This window comes from Dama dama, chromosome 24, assembly GCF_033118175.1.
Source record: "Dama dama isolate Ldn47 chromosome 24, ASM3311817v1, whole genome shotgun sequence".
NCBI classification, from domain to species: Eukaryota; Metazoa; Chordata; class Mammalia; order Artiodactyla; family Cervidae; genus Dama; species Dama dama.
This window is the reverse complement of record NC_083704.1, coordinates 16305001-16321976: the sequence shown is the minus strand read 5'-3', so window position 1 is coordinate 16321976 and position 16976 is coordinate 16305001.

Genomic DNA, 16976 nt, shown 5'->3' with positions numbered 1-16976 from the left:
AACTCTTAGCGACCCCATGGACTATATATAGCCTACCAGGCTCCTCCATCCATGGGATTTTCCAGGCAAGAGTACTGGAGTGAGGTGCCATGGCCTTCTCCAGAACACACTGCAGCCTGGAATGAAAACTAGATTTCCTAGCCTCCCTTTGTTACTGTACCAAACTGTGGTCGGCTTGCCCACTATGCAGCAAAGTCAGTCTACTGATACCAGGTTGTGATAAAGGAAAGTACAGTGTTTATTGCAGGACACCACACAGGAGAATGGGCCACTCATTATCTAATGGCTGAACTTGCTAATGTCTTTCAGACAAGTGTTTTTAAAGGCAACATTTGGGGTGAGGGTTGCAGCTCATGGGCTTTCTTCTGATTGGTTGGTGGTGAGGTAATAGGATATTTCAGGAATCTTAATCATCAACATTCTGGTTCCAACCAATCTGAGATCTGTGTGCTTGTGGTCAGCATATAGTCACCATCCTCCATTTGGGTGGGGGGCCTTAGTTTCTGCAGAACAATGCAAAGATATGCATCAGATTGTTATGTATATTCCTTGAGGAGGAATGAGGACTGTTTTGTCACTGAACTACTGCTTAATCTATCCTTACTGTTGTCGCTTGACTGCCTTTGCTTCTGCACTCCCTCACGTTCCTAATTAGTAACTGCATGAGTCTGCTCTTTGGAACTCGGGAAACTCCTAGGAAACTAAAGCCTTTTTCAAGAAACAGGGGGCACAGAGGGGCTTTTGTACCCCCAAAAGGCCCTGCAGGGACCTGCTCAATGTTACCTTCCCCCACCTTTTCTTTCAAACTCCTCCAGCCTGAGAGGTCCAGGGGCAGGATAAGAAAGGGAATAAAACTTCGGAAAGGAACTTGGCAGGTGCACTCCATCTTAGGGGGGAGTTCAGACAGCTTCACTGTCTACATCTCAACCCTCACCTCCTGCCAGTTCCCCAGGGAGGCTGTAGGCTCCTACTAGTGCAAATTCCTTGCTTTGTCTTGGCCACCATCTCTTTCCATCCATTGTTCCATTTGCCCCACGCAGCCCTTACTCAAGCATCATCTCCTCACCCTAAGTAAACTGCAATGCACATAACAAGTCCTAACTATTCTGTCCTCCCTATCAGCAGGAAGATAGAAAAGTAGGGTGTTGAAATGGCTGCATCATTATCAATCTGGTTCCCCTTCAGTACTGACAACTGGCGCAGTCAGGGACACATTCCATCCAGCTGGTGATTCCTATCAACCTTGAAGTCAGCCAGAATGCCTTGGTCGGCTTGGGCAGACTCTTCACATATAACTCAAGTCCACTCTGGTATAGACTTCTTTCAACAAGGAAGAAGTCAGGGAATTCCCAGGCAATCTAGTGGCTGGGGGCTTCCCAGGTGGCCCTAGTGGTAAAGAATCCTCCTGCCAATGCAGGAGACTTAAGAGAAGTGGGTTCAATCCCTGGGTCAGGAAGATCCTCTAGAGAAGGGCACGGCAACCCACTCCAGTATTCTTGCCTGGAGAATCCCATGGACAGAGATGCCTGGTGGGCTACACTCCATAGGGTCGCAAAGAATCAGACAAGATGAAAGCGACTTAGAGCGCGTATACGCACGCACACTCACATACACACACACACACACACACACACACTAGTGGTTAGGACTCAGTGCTTTCACTGCTTTCAGCTGCTGGGACCCAGGGTTCAATCCCTGGTTGGGGAACTAAGATCCCACAAGCCATGCAGTATGGTAAAAAAAAAAAGTCGAAAAATAAAAACAATGAAGAAGTCAAAACTCTTGCCTAAGATAAAGTGCAGGATTTCCCGTGAAAGACATTGATGCATATAGTCTCTCCTCTCACTCTGTTTCAGCTAACTGTGTCAGCTGTGTGTAGACAGGATTTCAGGAATATATCTAAAATGCAATACCACTTTTCCTGGATACAAGCTCCTGCTTTTTTAAACAAACCCGTTTATTTCCAATGTCTGCTAAACTTGCCATCTGGGCCCTCCCGATGCCTGAGAATATGGCACTTGGTGCAGCAAAAACAAGATGCAGATAATTGTTTCTCTATTGTAGCAATAAAAACAAACTCATTTGCAAAACTACTAAATGATTTTCAAATGTGTAATAGTAATAAAAGGCAAGTCCGAAACATTCTCCTGCCCATACGGTATAGTAGCAGATTCAGGGCAAGATTTCAAGCATCACAGGACATGACATTCTGAAAACACTGCCTATAATTAGGTATAAAAGCTAGAAAACAGAACTGGGCTTAAGTCTGAGAAAGACAGACGGAAACACAAAAATATATGTAATCTCTCTTGAATTACCAAGCTTGCCCTCAAAAAAAGAAAAAAGAAGAGATAATAAGTAAATAGTAGCCAGTCCTAAGATTCCAGAATAAAACACATCGGGTCACAGGGGACTTCCCTGGCAGTCTAGTGGTTAAGAATTTGCCTTCCAGTACAGCGGGTATGGGTTCCATCCCTGGTGGGAAAGAGAAGATCCCACATGCCTGACAGCCAAAACTCCAAGACATAAAACAGAAGCAATATTGTAACAAATTCAATAAAAACTTAAAAAAAAAAAACACGGAGGCACACAAAGTTAAAGCCATACGTATGTAAAAGCATATTTGCAAAATGTGATGCATGGTTCATGCCTATGTATGAACCCCGCCAAAACTGAGAATGTGATAAGGAAATTCTGAAGTTAGGGGCTCAGATTCTCTTACATAAAACTTTAAAATAAACTTATCAGTGATTCAGTTGGCCTCAAATAAATTCTTCCTGTTCATCTTAATATAAAGGACAGAAAGTCACCCAGGATATGAACACTGTCCTCAAAGATAAACAGAGAGGAAGTGGACAGACCTTGCCTGACTCTTGTATTTACCTGAAGGTTGCTGCTCTAAGGCAAGATCTGCAAACTATATGAATGGCACAGTCAAATCTGACTCATTGTCAATCTGTGTAAATAAAGGTTTATTGGCACACAACCATGCCTATTAATTTACATATTGCCTACGCTATTTTTGAATAGTTGTAACAGAGACCATAGGGCTTCCCAGGTGGCCCAGGGGTAGAGAATCTGCCTGCCAGTGCAGGAGATGTGAGTTTGATTGCTCAATTGGGAAGATGCCCTAGAGAAGAGAAAGGCAACCCACTCCAGTATTCTTGCCTGGAGAATCCCATGGACAGAGGAGCCTGGCGGGCTACAGTCCATGGAGTCGCGAAGAATTGGACATGTCTTAGTGACTAAACAACAGACCCACAAAGTCAAAAATATCTGTTACCTGGTTCTTTACAAAAAAAGTTTACAGACCCCTGCTATAGTGTCAGCACCTTTCTGTGTTCTGTCTTTGGAGGAAATGGAGAAGGGCGAGCCACCAAATTTTACTTTTTTACATGTTAAATAATATATAAAGAACTTTTCTAGAAAAAAATTCAAATTTCTCATTCCTGAGTTTGAAATAGACATTTTACTTTCGTCTAACCCTTTGGGTTTCCCTAGTGGCTCAGACAGTAAAGAATCTGCCTGCAATGCAGGAGATCCAGGTTTAATCCCCGGCTCAGGAAGATGCCCTGGAGAAGGGAATAGCTACCCACTCCAGGATTCTTGCTTGGAGAATCCCACTGATAGAGGAGCCCGGCAGGCAACAGTCCATGGAGTCACAAAGAGTCAGACACAAATGACGAGCTAACATTTTTTTAGTGTTCAACCCACTTGGGAGATTTAGCTCCTCTGAATATTCTCAAAGATCTCTACCAAAGAGGAGAAGCCCAATGCAAGAGGAGAGACGAACATTTTTGAACCATCAATCAGGAGTTTCTGTAGAGGGTCACCTCTTTTAAACCCAGAACTCTGTGAGGTAGGGTCATTCTTGCCATTTTTCTGAGGATGTCTCCTGTTCTTAAACACTTGAGAAAGCTGAGAGTCGGAGAGCTTAAGAAACTCACCCAGGGTCACACAATAGCCTAATAAATTGCAGAGGCAGAATTGGAATCCGGGTCTGTCTGATTGCAATGCACATCCACCATACCTTGCTGCCTGATCAATGTATCCATTTATTCATCCAATGAATGACCACTGAGCATTTTGGGGGTATTTGCTATGTTCAGTCTCTACACCAGTGCCTGAGGACACAAAGATCATGAAAAACAATGAAGAGGGACTGCCACCAGGGTAAAATACATTTTCGATAGGACTGATGTGACCTCCTCCAGGTCAGAATCCCCTCAATTCATAATTTAAGTTAAAAAATTAAGAGTAACCATATCCTTATGAGAGACAGTTCCATGATTATATCTTCCTAAAAGTTGTAGCGTGGACGAATTAGATTGTAACCCTAAAGTATAAGCATACATAGACTGTTGACATCATGTCAGAGAAGTCAGCTGACTCATAAATTAAAGCAATTTCTCAAACCAATTTAGTTCTTTAAAAATCTAGATTACCTTTGAATTTCTATTAACCACCATACCAGACCAAATTCTAGTGTCCTGTTGGTATAGAACTCACCAGACTGTGATGACATATAAAGTCACTATTTCCTAGTCTCTAACTTGGGTATCATTACTTTTTCAATGTAGTCTCGAGCTTTTTTTTTTTTTTTTTTTTAATGCTTAAAAGTTGAAAGTTCATTCTATAACCTTAATAGAGCATCTTTAGTTTCCAACAGCAGCGTTGGTTACTTAAGGGATGATTATATTATTTCTTTCCCTTGAATCTTCATGACTATATGAAGCCTTTCATAGAATCCTAAAAGTGGTAAAGAAAGTTGTATTACATACATTGCAACTCTAAATGTTTTAAATGTAAATAGTGAAGATTCTAGTAAAAGCAGTAAATGTGAATTGGTCTGTGCTGGAACAAGTGACTAGGACGTGATTTCACACAGTCAGAAAGGGCATTTGCTTATTTGTTTTAAAAAAAAGCAAGTAGGATGGGCATTCTCCAGAGGTCCAATGGTTAGTACTCAGCCCTTTCACTGCTGAGTGACCAGGATCAATCCCTAGCTGGGAAACTAAGTTCCTGAAAGCCATACATGTGGCTCCCTCCCACACACACACACACACACAAAGAATGAATAAGTAAAATTTAAAAAAAAAAGTAGGAGGTTTGACAGTGAAGATGTGAAATCTGACCATCACTGCATAAGCAATCTACTGATCACTAATGCTCAAGAATTGTCTGTCTTGAAACTTTCAAACAAATGGCAGGGAGTCATTTATGATTCTCAAACTAAGCACAGTGACAGAACCACAGTTATGGATAAATCAAATTCTCCCACTTGCCCCAGAATAAGTCATATGTTCCAGTGTGAAAATTACAAATTATTAATTAATAGTTGAAGAAAAGGACTAAGGCTCTAGGGCTTCCCTAGTGGCTCAGACTGTAAAGAATCTGCCTTCAGTGTAGGAGACTCAGGTTCAGTCTCCACATTGGGAAGATCCCCTGGAGGAGGAAATGGCAACCCACTCCAGTATTCTTGCCTAGGGAATCCTTTGGACAGAGGAGCCTGGCGGGCTGTAGTCCATGGGGTCACAAAGAGTCGGACACGACTGGAGCAACTAACACTTTAACTTCCCTTTACACTAGCACGTGACTCAATTTTGAACTCCTTACACCAAGGACAGAAGTGGTATGGACCTAACAGGAGCAGAAGATGTTAAGAAGAGGTGGCAAGAATACACAGAACTGTACGAAAAAGATCTTCATGACCCCAGATAACCACGATGGTGTGATCACTCACCTAGAGTAAGACATTGTGGAATGTGAAGTCAAAAGGGCCTTAGGAAGCATTACTATGAACAGAGCTAGTGGAGGTGATGGAATTCCAGTTGAGCTATCTCAAATCCTAAAAGATGATGCTGTGAAAGTGCTGCATTCAATATGCCAGCAAATTTGGAAAACTCAGCAGTGGCCACAGGACTGGAAAAGGTCAGTTTTCATTCCAGTCCCAAAGAAAGGCAATGCCAAAGAATGCTCAAACTACCGCACAATCATCTAACACGCTAGCAAAGAAATGCTCAAAATTCTCCAAGCCAGGCTTCAATAGTACGTGAACTGAGAACTTCCAGGTATTCAAGCTGGATTTAGAAAAGGCAGAGGAACCAGAGATCAAATTGCCAATATCCATTCAATCATCAAGAAAGCAAGAGAGTTCCAGAAAAACATCTACTTCTGTTTTATTGACTACGCCAAAGCCTTTGACTGTGTGAACCACAACAAACTGTGAAAATTTCTTAAAGAGATGGGAATACCAGACCACATGACCTGCCTCTTGAGAAATCTGTATGTAGGTCAAGAAGCAAAAGTTAGAATTGGACATGGAACAACAGATTGGTTCCAAATCGGGAAAGGAATACATCAAGGAAGAGATGGGAATACCAGACCACATGACCTGCCTCTTGAGAAATCTGTATGTAGGTCAAGAAGCAAAAGTTAGAATTGGACATGGAATAACAGATTGGTTCCAAATCGGGAAAGGAATACATCAAGGCTATATATCATCACCCTGTTTATTTAACTTATATGCAGAGTACATCATGTGAAATGCCAGGCTGAATGCAGCACAAGCTGGAATCAAGATTGCTGGGAGAAATATCAATAACCTCAGATATGCAGATGATACCACACTTAAGGCAGAAAGCGAAGAAGAGCTAAACAGCCTCTTAATGAACGTGAAAGAGGAGAGTGAAAAAGTTGGCTTAAAACTCAACATTCAGAAAACTAAGATCATGGCATCTGGACCCATCACTTCATGGCAAATAGATGGGAAAACAATGGAAACAGTGACAGACTTTGTTTTGGGGGGCTCCAAAATCACTTCAGATGGTGACTGCACCATGAAATTAAAAGACTCCTGCTCCTTGGAAAAAGCTATGACCAACCTAGACAGCATATTAAAAAACGGAGACATTACTTTGCCAACAAAGGTCCGTTTTTCCAATAGTCATGTATGGATGTGAGAGTTGGATCATAAAGAAAGCCGAGTGCCAAAGAATTGATGCTTTTGAACTGTGGTGTTGGAGAAGACTCTTGAGAGTTCCTTGGACTGCAAGGAGATCCAACCAGTCCATCCTAAAGGAAATCAGTCCTGAATATCCATTGCAAGGACTGATGCTAAAGCTGAAACTCCAATACTTTGACCACCTGATGGGAAGAACTGACTCATTTGAAGAGACCCTGATGCTGGGAAAGATTAAAGGCAGGAGGAGAAGGGGACGGCAGAGGATGAGATGGTTGGATGGCATCACCAACTCAATGGACATGAGTTTGAGCAAGCTTCAGGAGTTGGTGATGGACAGGGAAGCCTGGTGTGCTGCAGTCCATGGGGTTGCAAAGAATCAGACATGACTCAGCGACTAAACTAACTGAACTGACAGCAAAAACAGAAGTAAATATCTTGTAATATCAATCACAGTAGTCAGGACAAGATTATGCCTAGAGGCAAAGCAGAGAGGGGTATCGCCAAAAGCCGTTACTTAATGACAGTATAGGAAGTCTTGTAAAATCAGTGGGACATACAAGAGGAAAGAGCAGTCTATATGGTGTGTGTGTGCACATAATAAAAGTTTCTTCAACTTATGCTGGGACAAACACTGCAAAATACAATCTCACTCTTGACCCAAGCATGGCACATTCCCGAGGGAGAAGCTCTCAATGACTTTCATGTAGCAGGATGAGAGATTGTTTGGGCAGCTGTGTTGTAAACTGGAAAACAAGTGTTGAACTGGGGTTGATGGAATATCAGCCACACATGAAGCAAAAAAAGAGTATATCTGTACAGTTCAGGGCCTGTTCCTGCAGGCCAATCCATACACAACTTTACTGGCAGAAGACAGGCAGTGACCCTCAGCGTGCCCTCTGGTTGTATCCGGTGGAGGGAGCCAGTGATAATGACAAACATGGTCAATTCACTGTGACTTAGCCTCCACTCTCTCAGCATGCAGCGAGAAGAAATGGGCAGGAATCTGTTTAGCATGGTTTGTATGAATCACATTCAAGTAAGATCACAGTCAAGAAGTGTGCGTGCTTCCATTAAAGTATGGAGAGGAGGATGAGGTTATAAAAAAATTTTTTTTTCTTGTAACTGATATGTAAAGAAAGACCTCTTCTATCATTCCAAGCGGGCTTCTCAAGTGGTGTTAGTGGTAAAGAAACTGACTGTCCATGTAGGAGACATAAGAGACTTGGATTCGATTCCTGGGTCAGGAAGATTCCCTGGAGAAGGGCATGGAACCCACTCCAGTATTCTTGCCTAGAGAATCCCATGGACAGAGGACCCTGGTGGTATACAGTCCATAGAGTCCCACAGAGTCGGACACAACTAAAGCAACTTAGCACATGATTCCAAGTGGCAAGTGGCAGTGACATTTTCAGTATTTTAGAGACGGTTAAGCATCTAGCCTCAAAGCTAATGTATCACAATCATAAATATCCAAAATAAGATATCAGGGGAATTCCCTGGAGGTCCATGTGGTTAGCACTCCGCACTTCTGCTGCAGGGAGCACAGGTTCTATCCTTGGTTGGGGAACTAAGATCCCACATGCCACATGGTGTGGCCAAAAAAAAAAAAAAAGAAAAAAAAAGATTGAAAAAAAAAAAGATATCAGAATTTCACAAGGAGGTTGAACTCTGGTATAAAAGACTCTAATCACCAAGTAGGAATATTTTTCTCAACATTTATTTTCTTTGTTCATCAGAGAAAGAAGTCATTATCATATTATCAATCAGGCTGACAAGTCACGACAGTCAAACACTGCACCAGACCATGAAGAAATTGTCTCAGAGGCCAAGTCGGTCAAGGGCAGGACAGGGCTGTAGGCATTGTTCCACTCCAGGTTCAAACATTCACCCTCCTGGGCTCCCTGGGCAGTGAAAGTGTTGGCCAGGCAGCCTCAAAGTACAGCCTTCAGTAAGAAATTGCCCCAATATCCAAACCAACTAATGAAGCTACCAGACACCTGCTGGTGTCCTCTGTTCCTAAAATTATGATTTAGTAGAAGCAAAGAGTTAGAGAAGAAAACAACGAGGGAGTTATGATGGCCTATTATTGAAGCTGACAGTTAGATACCCTGGTGGTGGAGAAAAACACTCTTCTCCTAGGTGATCTGAAACTATTGTTATTAATCTTGAGTTTTTAATGTCATGCTTTGCAACATTTGAAAGTTGTGATGATTTTTTTGAACTGAAGTTGGTAAATGGTGTGATCTAAATTCCCATGGGTTGTTTAAATTTAAAAACAGGATAAATTATCAAATAGGCATATTAAAAACAAACAAAAAGCGACTGAAGCATAGCCATTTTTGCAGTATGAAAGCAGGGCAGGGCAGTCATGGCCGAGACTGAAGAGCCATTGTTCTGTGTGGAGTTCTGGTCTTTGTTTTTCACACTTGCACAGAACCTTCTCAGTTTGAAATCTCAAGAATTTTGCAAGTGTTCCATGAATCTTTAGACCATCCCACTTACACTGTGAGTGGGTGGAGAACAGGAGACCCAGGGAATTGAAAGAGCCTCTTCTGTGTCAGAGACTAGAATAAGGATGAAAAAAAAAATGTCCTTAACTTTGTTCTGGTTCATTTTTAATAATGTCGTTTGTGAAGCATTTTAGCAACAATAAAATCAGAAAGGAAAAAACAAAACAAAACCCTCCAATCATCCCTAAGTTTCAGAGAAGGTAGAAAATGTAGATTTTGGTAAAGCTATTTTCAGGAAAGCATTTAAAAAGCACAATTATCTAACAAAGCAAAACTGATAATTATATAATTCCACAGCATTTAGCAGCAGGATGACTTTTGTTTCAAAGAATGGGTGGGACTCATTGGATGCTTTTGTGTCTGCAGATCTTGGTGCCTCAGACTGCTAGAGATCTTTGGTGCAAAACAAGGTTAACATCAATCAAAGGCCTTGCAGGAACAGACACTATTTATCTTCATCTTTGGGAAAACAGACATTGAAAAGTACAAATGGAAATTACTGGTAATGAGAAAGTCAAGATATGGTTGAAAGAATGCTATCTCTGAAAAACGAAAGCAAATGACATATAATCAGGGACAGAAGACTTGACTCTCAGAAAGATGGCACCTCCTACACCTTGAACTTTAAGAAGGGCTCAGCAGGTCTTTGAAAGAGGTGTTGAGACAGGAGGATGTGATGGTGAAATGATGAGCATACCAGGGAAACTGAGGCTGCAGGTGTGAAGGAGATGTTCTGCGAGAAACATCAGAGAAGTCAAAAGAGCAGCAGAAGGCAGAGCTCAAAGGACAGCATTTATTATCCACCCCCTGCCCCCACCAACCAGTTGTCCAAGCTCCTCCAGCACCAGCAACATCCTAGTCGACCAGATGACTAAAGACTTTGGTCCCCTTTGCTCAGTCAAAATTTTCATCACAGGCTCTGCTCTCTGTGACTTGACAACTGAGGCTAATGGTCCAACCAAACTTCTTCTTCCTTAAGATATTGATGCCTTTGTGCTGTGTGCTTAGCTGCGTCTGACTCTTTGCAACCCTTTTGACTGTAGCCCACTTGGCTCCTCTGTCTATGGGATTTTCCAGGCAAGAATACTGGAGTGGATTGCCATTTCTTCCTCCAGGGGATATTCCCAGCCCAGGAATCAAACCCATGTTTGTTGAACTGGCAGGTGGATTCTTTACCACTAGCGCCACCTGGGTTACCTCTTCTTCAAGAGTTGCTCACAAAAACTGATGCCTTAATCCAGTCCTGTGGGCTAACTTGTATCAGTTCAGTTCAGTTCAGCCGCTCAGTCATGTCCGACTCTTTGTGACCCCATGAACCGCAGCACGCTGGGCCCCCCTGTCCATCACCAACTCCCGGAGTCCACCCAAACCCATGTCCATTGTGTCGGTGATGCCATCCAACCATCTCATCCTCTGTCGTCGCCTTCTCCTCCTGCCCTCAATCTTTCCCAGCATCAGGGTCTTTTCAAACGAGTCAGCTCTCCACATAAGGTGGCCAAAGTGTTGGAGTTTCAGCTTCGACATCAGTCCCTCCAATGAACACCCAGGACTAATCTCCTTTAGGATGGACTGGTTGGATCTCCTTGCAGTCCAAGGGACTCTCAAGAGTCTTCTCCAACACCACAGTTCAAAAGCATCGATTCTTCTGCGCTCAGCTTTCTTTATAGTCCAACTCTCACATCCATACATGACCAGTGGAAAAACTATAACCTTGACTAGACAGACCTTTGTTGGCAAAGGAATGTCTCTGCTTTTTAATATGCTATCTAGGTTGGTCATAACTTTCCTTCCAAGGAGCAAACGTCTTTTAATTCCATGGCTGCAGTCATCATTTGCAGTGATTTTGGAGCCCAGAAAAATAAAGTCAGCCACTGTTTCCACTGTTTCCCCATCTATTCACCATGAAGTGATGAGACCAGATGCCATGATCTTAGTTTTCTGAATGTTGAGCTTTAAGCCAACTTTTTCACTCTCCTCTTTTACTTTCATCAAGAGTCTTTTTAGTTCTTCTTCACTTTCTGCCTTAGGTGTGGTGTCATCTGCATATCTGAGGTTATTGATATTTCTCCTGGCAACCTTGATTCCAGCTTGTGCTTCATCCAGCCCAGCTTTTCTCATGATGTACTCTGCATATAAATTAAACAAGCAGGGTGACAATATACAGCCTTGACGTACTCCTTTTCCTATTTGGAAACAGTCTGTTGTTCCATGTCCAATTCTAACTGTTGCTTCCTGACCTGTATATAGGTTTCTCAAGAGGCAGGTCAGGTGGTCTGGTATTCCCATCTCTTTCAGAACTTTCCACAGTTTATTGTGATCCACACAGTCAGAGGCTTTGGCATAGTCAATAAAGCAGAAATAGATGTTTTTCTGGAGCTCTCTTGCTTTTTTGATGATCCAGCGGATGTTGGCCATTTGATCTCTGGTTCCTCTGCCTTTTCTAAAACCAGCTTGAACATCTGGAAGTTCACGGTTCACATATTGCTGAAGCCTGACTTGGAGAATTTTGAGCATTACTTTACTAGCGTGTGAGATGAGTGCAATTGTGCAGTAGTTTGAGCATTCTTTGGCTCAAACTTTCTTTGGGAAGTTGTATCACCCCACCCCTAAATTCATAGGTTAAAATCCTAATTCTTAGTACCTCAAAATGTGACTGTGTTTGGAGATAGGGTCTTTAAAGTGGTGATCAGGTTAAATGAGGTCATTAGGTTGGACCCTAATCCAGTAGCATTGGTTTCCTTATAGGAAGTGGAAATTTGGACACAGAATTCCACAGAGGGAAGATCGTGTGCAGACGCTGGGAGAAGACAGCCATCTGCAAGCCAAGGAGCAAGGCCTCAGGCTTGCTGCCAATGGCTTCATCTCAGCCATGGAGCCACCAGAACCAAGAAAATATACTTCTGTTGTGTAAGCATCCCCAAGCAGACTAATATACCTGGTTATCATTGGTGGGGTGGCAGCCCTAGTCACGAAGGCCTCTAGCTCTCCTCTCCTTAAGCCAGACATACCGTCCCCTCCCCGCTGCGCAGAATTCCCTCTGCCCTCCCTGAAGACCCCGCCCCACTCACCAAACAAGGAGGTGTAGACCCTTCAGATTGCAGGTTCTCACTTAACTTTTTGAAATATCTCCTATAAAAAGGGTAGACAAAACAGTGTTTGTCCCTTGGCAAAGACTCCTTCTCAGATATATTTGCGGGTTGCAGTTCACTTGAACTAAACTGCGGTGACTTCCTCCCACCTGGACACCCCCAAGCAGCCTGTGCCTTTCTTTTTCCTTTGAGTTAAACGCAACGAAGGAACAGAAGGAATGGGGGATTCAGCCACATGCACCTTCTTCCATGTCCTGACTCCTGTACACACGCACACACACACGCACACACACACGCACACACACACGCACACACACACGCACGCACACACACACACGCACACACACACACACACGCACACACACACACGCACGCACACACACACACGCACACACACACGCACACACACGCACACACACACGCACACACGCACACGCACACACACACGCGCGCACACACACACACACACACACGCACACACACACGCACACACGTGTATCTTGCCTACTCACAGCTGGGCCTAGGGATAGGCCATGTTTCCTCCTCCAACAGTCAGCCTGACAGACGAACATCTCCAGAGTCTACTTTGGTTCTAAACAGGATTTCCGCTTCTTTAAAAAATTTATTTGAAAAATCCTTGATAGGAAGAAGATTAGAGTTCTTCCGGAAAGTGTTTCTATTACAAACCCAGATCTCCTTGAAAACTCTAACCTGACTTTTGATGAGCTGAGAGAATTAACGATCAAGGTCAGCCATCTCTCGGTTGATTTGGAGGACTCTGATGTTTGGCATCTGGAACAATCTCCAGGAAGACAGACGGCATCTTCTCACTTTGGTCCAGCTGTTCAGCCATCTCACAGCCTCCTCGGGGAGAGGGGTGGAGATAAAGTGTTTCCCCCTTACTCTGACCCAGAAGCTTTGAGTAAAAGAGAAAAACTCACCAACCTGGTCTGTTCTGATTCCTCCTCTGTGAAGTCAGGAACATTCCAGGTGAGAGGCTCTTTCCCTCCCTTGGTTGTGACTGACCCTGTATTGTCCCCGGGGGGTTCCGCTCCTGGGCCAGCGCGACCAGAAACGTGGTGGGAAAGAAGCCCTGAAGCTATCAGCCAGGAAAAGGGACTTTGTGAGCAGTGATTAAAAAACAAACAAACAGGTGCTCCCCAACTCCCCACTGCCAAATAACCACCTGCAAAGCGAGCAGTCAAAATAGTCAAAGGATTCCAGGAAACTGGAAACATGCTGACATCTATGTGAAGGAAAACTGAAAGGGGGAGGAAATTGGTGGAATAGAAAATGGAAGAAATGTGTTTTTATCCCAAGAGAACTACCACCCTACCTATCTTTGTACTGTTGAAGCAAACTTAGGTGTGATCCCCACAGGCGAGTGCTGGAGAGGTGAGTCCTGAGGGGCGGGGCCTGGTGGAGCTCTCAGAGCCTCAGTTCTCGTCTGTATAATGGGTGTGACCCCGACACCTGCCTCATGGGATCGCTGTGGGTACTCACTTGCCCGTATGAGCCAGCAGGGAAGTACTCACTGCATAACAGCTGTTATAGTGGGTGTTTGCATTCCCTCAAGCTCCACTGGGGCTTCCGTTGTGGCTCAGTTAGTAAAGAATCCACCGCAATGTGGGAGACCTGGGTTCGATTCCTCGGTTGGGAAGATCCCCTGGAGAAGGGAAAGGCTATCCACTCCAGTATTCTGGCCTGGAAAATTCCATGAACTGTATCGTCCCTGGGGTTGCAAAGAGTCGGACACGAGTGAGCGACTTTCACTTTCACTTTTCAAGCTTCATAGCCAGATGAGTGTGTCTTCGAAGCTCAGGAAAGAAGCCAGGGACGGTAGCAGGAAGATGTCATCGGTTGGGAGACTCAAGGGCAAGGCTACTCTCGGGGAGTATACCTGCACCAAGATTACTAAGAAGCCATAGCAGGGTCAGTGAGAAAGTTCAAGGTGTGACTGATGATGACCTTAGAAGCTGAGGTGCCCTCTTATTACCACGGGCTGTGGATGGGGGTCAGTTGGATGAACAGCGCAGGACAGAGCTAGACCTATGGGACCTCAAGGGGTGTCTCCAAGAGGATCCTTTCCTACTGGATTATCATAGCCCCTTTTTAAAACATTTTTTGACATGAACCATTTTTTAAAAGTCTTTATTGAATTTCTTACAATGTTGCTTCTGTTTTGTTTTGGTTTTTTGGCCCCAAGACATATGAGATCTCAGCTCGTCCACCAGGGATGGAACCCACACCCCCTGTGTTGGAAGGTGAAGTCTTAAGCACTGGAATGCCAGGGAGATCCCTATCATCACCTCTTAATATCACTTTGTAAGCACATGAGTGGACCGAGCATGCTCCTCTCTGACCACCTCTTTGAGCAACAAATGTGTGCCCTCCTGTTTCTCTCTGTTTTCATCTCCAAAAATATCTTTACTGTTCTTTGTGACCACATAGACTCCAAACTATGTTTAAAATCCCAAGTCTTACAGAGTAGTCAAGATCACCACCAGCAGCAATTTGGAATTAAATTTTATTTTTGTTTGCTTTTGCTAAAGTGGATTGAACCGTAGAGCCTCCTCTTCAGCATGAGTCTTCAGGGAACAATTGATCTTCTCCGCATTTCCATGCCAACGCATTTACATCTTACTAAAACCTGACCCACATTCGTGGTATCCATCTGAAATTTGAGTTGTCGCCAACTCTGCACTTTCCTGGAGACTCTGGAAGTGGACATTTATTTGGGTACTTCTAGGAATGTTTCTCTAATGGAAAGCCCTTAAAGTAGAAATGTGGATAATATACATACAATGAAATATTCTTCTGCCTTAAAAGGGAAGGAAGTTCTGCAGTATACTACATGGGTGAAACTTGAGAACATTATGCTGAGTGAAATAAGCCAGTCACAGAAGGAAAAAAAAGCTGCAGGAGTCCACTTAATCAAGGTCCCTAGAGTGGTCAAAATCATGGATGCAGAGTGGAATGGGGGGGTGCCAAGGGCTGGGCGGAGGGGAAATGGGGAGTTGTGCGACAGGTACAGTTTCAGTTTTGCAAGGTAAGAAAGCTCTGGAGAGGGATGCTGATGGTTGCACAGTAGTGAGAGTGTGTTTAACACTGAAAAGTAAGATGGTGGGTAGCCGAAATAGCTCAGTTGGGAGAGCGTTAGACTGAAAAGTAAGATGGTGAATTGCGTGTTGTGTGTATTTTACAATTAAAAATGCTAACAAGAAACAAAAAGTAGAAATGCTGAGTCCAAAGGTGAGTCCTTTTTTAAATTTAATACTGTCAGCGTGCCCTCCAGGAAGACTGTCCTGGTTTTGTTCTAGCAGCTGTGGGTAAGCCTACCTCCCACAGCCTCATTGGCAGGAGTGTCACCAACCTTTTCTCCATCGTGATTTGGTTTTGGCAAGCAGAATGGCCACACACACAAAAAAAATTGTAAGAGGACTAACACTCTCAACTTGAAGTGCAACAAGTGTTCATCTGGAGACTTCACTGATGGTCCAGTGGTTAGGGCTCCACACTTCCACTGCAGGGGGCACAGGTTCCAATCCTGGTCCGGGAACTAAGATCTCCCATGCCAAGGGGCAAGGCCTCCCCTACCCCACAGAGAAGGATGTTTCTCAGCTTGATCCCTCCAGAAGCTCCAGAGTAGCCACACAGAAAATGCAGGCTGGAGCATTCTGCAGGGTAGGGGTAAATCTCCCAACGATGCATCTAGAAACTCAGGAGTTATTCTCGTTGTCTTCCCCCATCCCACTCCCTAACCTTAAAATGATGACTTCAAATATCACAGAGTGGCCTACATACTTGCCTGAAACAGCTGTCCTGCAGAATCACAAAAACGTGGGCTAAAAATAGCCTCAGTCTCTAAAAAGGTTGAGCCCCAGGGAACAAAGCCCTCATAGAAATGTCTCCACCTCCATCCAGGCCACACAAAGCTGACCCAGCTCTGTCCCCGGTGCTCGTCATCCTTCGTGACCATCTCTCCCTGCCCTGGAAATAGATGCCTGGCATCTTTTTGCCTTCTTGGTCCCATGAGGGAAGGAAGGCAGGGTAGGAGGGAAGATAATGCAGTTACACCCAAGCTCCAAGCTTGTGTCATTATTTCCATGTTATAAATGCCTGCACGGGCTCGGATTTTAAATAACGTGTCTGAATGCCCACGGCTAGAGTAAGTAGCCAAATTTCAAACTTAGGGCTCGCTTCCAAGATCCTGTGGTGACAGTTCTCCTTTCCGTGCAGCCCATTCCCCCAAAGAGTTCTATCAGACACTCAGGTCATATCCCCACTGAGGGTGAGATGCTGTGTCTTAAGCAGAGAACACAGGCTCTGAGTAGAGTAGGATCCTGCAGAACTGGGAGGCAGCTTTCTCAACAACAACCCACCTAAGGAAAGCCTGGTACCTTGCTGATGGCT